Source organism: Acinonyx jubatus, chromosome B2, assembly GCF_027475565.1.
Source record: "Acinonyx jubatus isolate Ajub_Pintada_27869175 chromosome B2, VMU_Ajub_asm_v1.0, whole genome shotgun sequence".
NCBI classification, from domain to species: domain Eukaryota; kingdom Metazoa; phylum Chordata; class Mammalia; order Carnivora; family Felidae; genus Acinonyx; species Acinonyx jubatus.
The window spans coordinates 47,166,784-47,173,920 of NC_069385.1; the positions used below are offsets into that span (position 1 = coordinate 47,166,784).

General features: G+C 38.2%; 1 long non-coding RNA gene across 1 annotated transcript; it reads left to right on the forward strand.

Annotated features, from left to right (window-relative positions):
- Positions 1 to 740: 740 nt before the first annotated feature.
- LOC128315418 (uncharacterized) lies at positions 741 to 6,629 on the forward strand. Its single transcript, XR_008298161.1, has 3 exons — positions 741 to 938; positions 2,476 to 2,674; positions 6,420 to 6,629. It is a non-coding gene; the product is annotated as an uncharacterized LOC128315418 (long non-coding RNA).
- The last annotated feature ends 508 nt before the right edge of the window (positions 6,630 to 7,137 follow it).

The following is a 7,137-nucleotide window of genomic DNA, read 5'->3' on the forward strand; positions in this document are numbered from 1 at the left end:
AATTGTCATGGAGTTGTGCAGAGATTATATTTGATAACATGTATTTTCTTTTAAAAAGAACCAAAGAGTAAGAGGGTGGGTTCAGCTGTGGGTAGATTCGTGATTGTGGATTTAGATGGCTTTTATTTTCTATGTGAAGTTTGAAGTGAATTTACCAGCTGAAACTGGGACTAAGAGGAAGGGGTTTTTGAGATTTAAGAAAAGCTATAAAGTATGAAAGGTTTCAGAGAAGGAGAATATGAGCTGATCAGAGACACATAATAAGAGTGCACAGTCGCATGGACAGGGAAGGCTTATGTCCACACATTTAAGGTGAAATCAATTACTTGCTTGTGTCACTTTTGTTCAGTAGTGTTCAGCTCTTTGGGTGCAAGTGTGGAGAATGCAGATGGTCGGGTTCATACAGGATTAGGGTTTTTGAGGCTGATGGAAAGATGGGGAGAGGCAAGCAACTTGAGGATATTTGCAAAGACTTAATTATGATGCTGTGTCATATGATCTAAACTGACCAATGAAGGAATTGAAGTTTGATGGAAAGTGATGAAAATTCCAAGCTCAATGGATTAGCAATTACTGTTAAAGGAGGGCATTGCAGGGGAAAAAAGACAAGGAGATGGAGCAGTGGTCAAAGACCTTATTTTTTTTAATTTAAAGTTAATTGGTATTATAATTTCTGATGATGATGAATTCTATGGTGGGGCCATGAGAATACTTAAGCGGAAAGGAGGAAGAAGGTTCATGAAGTAAGACAGTAAAGACACTGAAAGTCCAGTGTATTTTATGTTTTCACTGTAGGTCAGTGATGATGATGGTGTTGGGTGGAAGAGAAGACTGAGCCATGTACTGAAACCAGATGAAAGGTGGATCAAGATTGTAGTGGGACACTACAGAGAGAATAAGAGATTCAGAACGAAACAGAAAGCAAAGACACTGAGCAGGTCAGCAACCAGGGACACTGACAGAAGAGAGAAATGGTGGATTCCCTGAGGTGTGGGGGAAAATGAAACTGTTGGGAACAGCTGGGCAAAGGTGACTTGGACAATAGCATTAGAGTTGAGTGGAGCCAGGAAAAATAGCTTGTTTCATTGTGATAGTTGCTACTCTGGCATGACCAGGAGCTTCTAGACAAAAGGTAGCCTCATAAAAGTATCCACTGGCTTATCCCATCAGCTAGAACTTACGAACTAGAAATGCTTTCATTCCTCTCTCACTATTTGAAGCTTAATGGTCTTAAAAATAAAGACAAACAGGCCAAATCCAACAAGTCACTTCATATTTCTAGCATGAAATTTCCAAATCTTTGAATAAAAATGTCAGAACAGATGATTTGGGAGGTTTCACTCAATTATACACTTCTTGGAACTTAAGGAACAGTGTAGAATAGAAGTTCAAATGAAAAAATAGCTCATTAAGCATTTGCTCTGCTTGTGCATCATATTTCAAAGATGTTTAGAATTCAGTAACACCCATATGTAGCATCTCTTGAATATGCCACTGAGAATGGTTCAGTGCCTATGGAAATGTGTTAAAATAGATCTTCCTTGACTTATGACAGGTCACATCTGGATAAATCCAGTGTAAGTTGAAAATATTGTAAGTTGAAACTGCATTTAACACACCTAAGCTGCCACAAACATTATAGCTTCACCTTGCCTACCTTCACTGAGCTTCGAACACTTACATTAGCTTATAGTTGGGCAAAATCATCTAACACAAAGTCTATTTTATAATAAAGTGTCGAAAACCTCATGTAATTTATTGGATACTGTATTGAAAGTGAAAAACAGAATGGCTATATGAGTCCAGAATGGTTGTAAGCGTATCAGTTGTTTACCCTAGAGACCGAGTAGCTGTCTGGGAGCTGTGGCTCATTGGTGTTGCCCAGCATCCCAAGAGAGAATCATACCCCATATTGCTAGCCTGGGAAAAGACCAAAATGCAAAATGCAAAGTGGTTTGTAGCATATGTATATGGCTTTCTCACTATTGTAAAGTCAAAAGATTGTAAGTGAAGCCATTGTTAAGGCAGGGACCATCTGTGGTTATTAAGAACCTTAAAATGATCTTTTAGTCTCTTTTGAAAATTGATACTAAGGAAATAATTTTAACTATGGAAAAATGTGTTATTCAGAAGTGTGGTGGGATATATAGTTTATATAGTGAAAAATTGGAAACAAACCAAATTTTTGTTTCTGCTGGAAACTATGGTCTACCTAGTAAATAAAAAGCAATGTATATGAAAAATAATATTTATTATAGTATTGTTCATGAAAGGTAGAAAATTAAAGAAAATATTTAAGGGATAGTAAATGCAGAAGGCAAGATGAAAATTATACAATATGATTGTACAGTTATTGTATACAATTATATAACTTATGCACAGAAAATAAATGCAGAAAGAAATAACTCAGAATATTGAAAGTGATTATATTTGATAAAGTTGCAGATTACCCTCCCTACATTTCTATCTTTCCAGATTTTCTTTAATAAGCTGATCCTTGTGAGAGCAAACATTAAATAATATTTAAAACCAAAGAAAATTGAAGCCCATTGAAAACTGAATGTCAGAGACAGAGGCCTTGGATGCGAAAAGGGCTTCATTCTTTTCCAGGGACTGAAGGTGATTTGCCCTACCTGAAGGTAGCAATCACACATTGTTTTCTTCTAGAACCCAGGTAAGTACTCCACCCTCCACCACCAAACACAGGTCATTGCAAATTCAATACCTCCTGTATAAGTGAGCAGGTATAATTAATAAAGTACACAGGAGATTTAGAGATTGAAATGTGTGCTCTAAGGACCTTCAAATAGACTTTTTTTCCCAGAACACCGAGCTGTTCATATAAAACACATGTGACAGTCAAGTGGCTTTTGACTCTCCAGTTTGCAGTCACAGATCTAGAATCTCTCATTTCTATTTCTATCTGGATAAATGCTTCCAGGATCTCACACAAAAAGTGAAATCCTCATATGCCCACATAGCAAGCCTTGCAGATATCAGAAGGGCACCAAATGTTGCTCTTCTTTTCCTGAATTGGAAGGAGAAAAGTTAAGCTCATACTTTATTGAGTTCCATATTATGTCTCTCCAGTGGAATTCAGATGTGATCAGCCAGTGGGTCAAATAAAGAGGGCTAGTAACTGGATTCTCATCCAAAATTGTGCTTTTATTCAAAAGCAGCAACAGCTTTTATGCTTGGGGAGTTAAATTTGCTTTATTATTTGGAATCAAACCTCTGCTCTGTGCCCCTGGGCTAGATAATTATTCTTTTAGAGAGAATTAGTCTTCTGATGACTCATTAAGAGGTTCTTTTAGAAAACAATACATTTTTAACATTGGACTAAGTCCCGGGATATTTGAAATTAGTGTAAGTAATGGTTGGAAAGCCCCCAAATGATGGCTGTAAATGACATCCATAGTGGAGGCAGGGACTTAATGGGCACAGAGATAGACACCCTATAGGAACAGAATGCCATGCTGAAGGATTAAATGACCAGTGTCTAAGAGGCTGTATGCTACAATTTGAGATTTATTGTGGCTGTTCTAGAATGATTTCTTCAACACCAATGCTGGCATTTCAAACAGTGCTTCCAGAGCTATTGGCTTATAGTGCAATATGATTTGGGTTGAACAAAACATTTTAGATATGCTGATTAGAGATACACTCACCTTTTATTATTCTCTCTCTCCCTGTGTGTGTGTGTGTGTGTGTGTGTGTGTGTGTGTGTGTGTGTGTGTACACTTTCTTCCCTGAGGGGTAGATGCTGTGATGCTACGCAAGTAGTGTTGCTGGATCTGTGAACACGATTCCCATATAAATGGTGTCTCATATGGGTTGCAAGAATGCATGTGAAGGGTGTAGATGAGAAAAGTCACAATATGCTTTTATGTACAAGAGGTGTTTTACAAACATTGAGAAATATTATAATGTTATATACAAAGTAATTTTTCTTTTCTTTTTCTTAGCATTTTATATCAAGTACCATGTATTATATTCACTTGTGAGATAGCAATTGATGACTGGATAAAACTGTTACAGATATAGTCTGTCAAAAATAAGAAATCAAAATTGGTCTCCAAAGGAAGCAAATAATATGCCAAACCACTGGTTATTACCATTTCATTATTAGGTTAAAAAATGATCCTTCTCTGTTCTTCTGAATGGCTCTTTTTCTTCTTCCTATTTGTTGTTTGTGAATATTCATTCCCCAGGGCTTTAGCCATCATTCAGTTCTATTTCCTTCTCTGTGTATCCTTTCAGCCCATGCTGCTAACTTTCCATTATAAATGAGTAAATGGTCCTAATCTAATGCTCTAAGACCTTTGTGCCATGGCTTAGGGGCAAATGGAGAGGTGATGAATTTTCTGTCAGTCATAACCTTTGTCCATTTGCTTGTTTTTCTTTGGAAGAATCTCTTTGATCTACTATGCATACAGTTCAAACCAATGCCTAAATATATTTTCAAGCTATAAAGGGATCTGATGATACATACCAGGATAGAAAGAAGGGACAGAAGAGATTGTTGATTCTAGATTCCAGATTCTTGCTGAACCTCCCATGCTAGTTTTATTCATCTTTTGTGATGGTTCTCTATTCGTATTTGTCTTATAGGATGGTTTGGTTCTGTGGTAGAAGTTCAATAAATATCTTTTATGCCCAGGAACATTTTAAATGATTTTTGAGGAAGAGTCATATTTTCTACTTGTTCATGCCCTTGGTGCTATATTTAGTATACTGTGGGTTTTAAGAGAGGAGGGAAAATCAGTGAATTAATGCTCCCTGAATACTCTACTAGGTGCTAACAGGAAGGGATGGTAGGAAGAAGACAGGATGAAAATGACACCTGCAACCTAGTTTGAGTGATTCAGTCACACACTTCTAGGTACAAAGTTACTTCTATCAATGCAGATGGGATGCAAAATTGAAGGTCAGTGAGATCTTTTTAAGATGGAAATCTGATAGTATTATTTCCTTTGTATAAACCACAGTTTTCTATGTTCGTTAATATCAGAAACACCCGAATTCTTAACAACATTTTTTAAATGTTTATTTTTGAGAGAGAGAGAAAGAGCATGAGTGGGGGAGGAGCAAAGACAGAGGATACAAAGCAGGCTCTGTGCTGATAGCAGAGATCCTGACACGGGGCTCAAACCCACCAACTGTGAGATTATGACCTGAGCTGAAGTCACACCCTCAACCGACCAAGCCACCCAGGCACCCCAGAAATATAGAAATTCTTCACATGACTTATGAGGTCCCTTATAAACAGCTATTTCTTCACCTATCTGACCTAATTTTGTCTTTCTCTTCTTTGAAACTACTTTTAATTGCTCCAAAGTGAGTGGACTAAAAGCTATAAAAGAAATGAAAATTATTGGCTCAACAGGCCACAGACTTTCTCCTAGGAATTATCTATTTATTTAAAGAAAAAGGAGAAACATATGTACAATACATTTACCTAATGAAGGTATGATGTCAGGATTCAGTTGCTAGAAGCAGATTAAATCGCATTTGGCAGTGAAACACCCGTGCGGTTTTAGCTATAAAAACAACCATCCCAGCTATCCAGGATCATAGAATAACATCATCCTACCCCATTGTAAGGCTAATGGGGGTCACTAAATTCGAATTGAAATAGGGGATAATCTTCTAACCAGTTCCAATGAGGAGCTTTGTCTGTGATTGATGTTGTGTAAAATTTCCAAGGTGATTAGAATCAGTGGAGGCGTGGGGAGGGGGTTGGCACTGGGGAAGACAAGTTTGGAAAAGAAGTTCCAGAATGGACTGTGACTGAGGCCTGACCTGAATAGACCTGAGCAATGGCTGGAGAGGACGCGGAGACCACGTGGAATGGGTTAGGTTAATTTGTCTGCGGTAGACAGGGTCCGCCCAGTCAGAAACTGAATCGCATACTGAGAATATTAAACCTTTTTCCACCCTGAGCAGTAACTAAAGTTTTATAACCACATAAAGACTTACTGCTACATAATACATAACTTCTTTTTACTTAATACTCTCTAATAGTGGTCATAATAATAGCTAATGTTACCGAGTGCTTACTATGTGCCAGGCACCACTATTCTTCGTACTTTGTATGTGTTAACACAGTGCTCACCATGACTCTCTGATGTCACTGTTATTCCAGTGTCACAATTGGAGACACAGAATCTTAGCGAGGGGATGCAACTTTTCCAAGCACGCAAGCAAGGGTGTGGTGTCGCTGGGCGCCCCTCCCACGCAGTCTGCTCAAAGACTCCCATCTCTAGCCTGCACCTAAACCACACCTCACGTGCCAACTGTTGTCATTCATTATCAACATCACTGTTCCTTCATTTCTGCATATTAATTCACTGCGAACCCACGCATTTAGAATGGAAATAAATTCATACAGAATCTAATCCAGTGTTTTATTTTACCAGTGAGGAAACTGAAGCCTTGAGAATGCAGGCGTGTTGATGGGATGGAACCGTGAGTCGGCAGAAGGGAACCAGAACACTACCTTAAGCCCTGCTTTTCCATCATATCCAAGCACTGTATACTGAACATTGTCGGGGATGGAAAAAAAAAATCTCAAAGTCCTGATTCTGGTGGTTCTTCGTTTCGTTTTATGTATGTATGCGTGTATATGTATGTGCGCACATGTGTGTGTATGGAAATACATGTATACACATGCACATAAAATATACACAAATACATTTAAAATGTGCACATATACACATATGCAATAAAAGTAGAGATTTTTTTTCTTAGGGCATCTTTTTCAAAGGCAGAAGAATGCCTTCGCACTTCCTCATTCCTCTACTCAGCCCTCCCGTTGCAAGCAGGTTCAGAGCATCGTGGTGTCAGGGTCTGAGTGTTCTTATGGAAGGAAGTAACTGGGACTCTGTATCTTCAGCAGGCTCCGGCCCAGCCCCTCGTCTTTGTTTCTTTGGAGTTGGATGGAGTCACAAAAATGAAAGACCCACATTCTTTTTCTTTTATTGCAGTTGTTTGTACCCTGCTTTGCTGCTTAGCACATTTCTATTCAAACACAAACGATCAATAAGTGTATATGGGGTTATCTGGTTTCACATCTTTCCCAGGTTAGAAGATAAGGTGAATTTGCTCATTTTTTATTCTGAAACAAGAAAATCTATA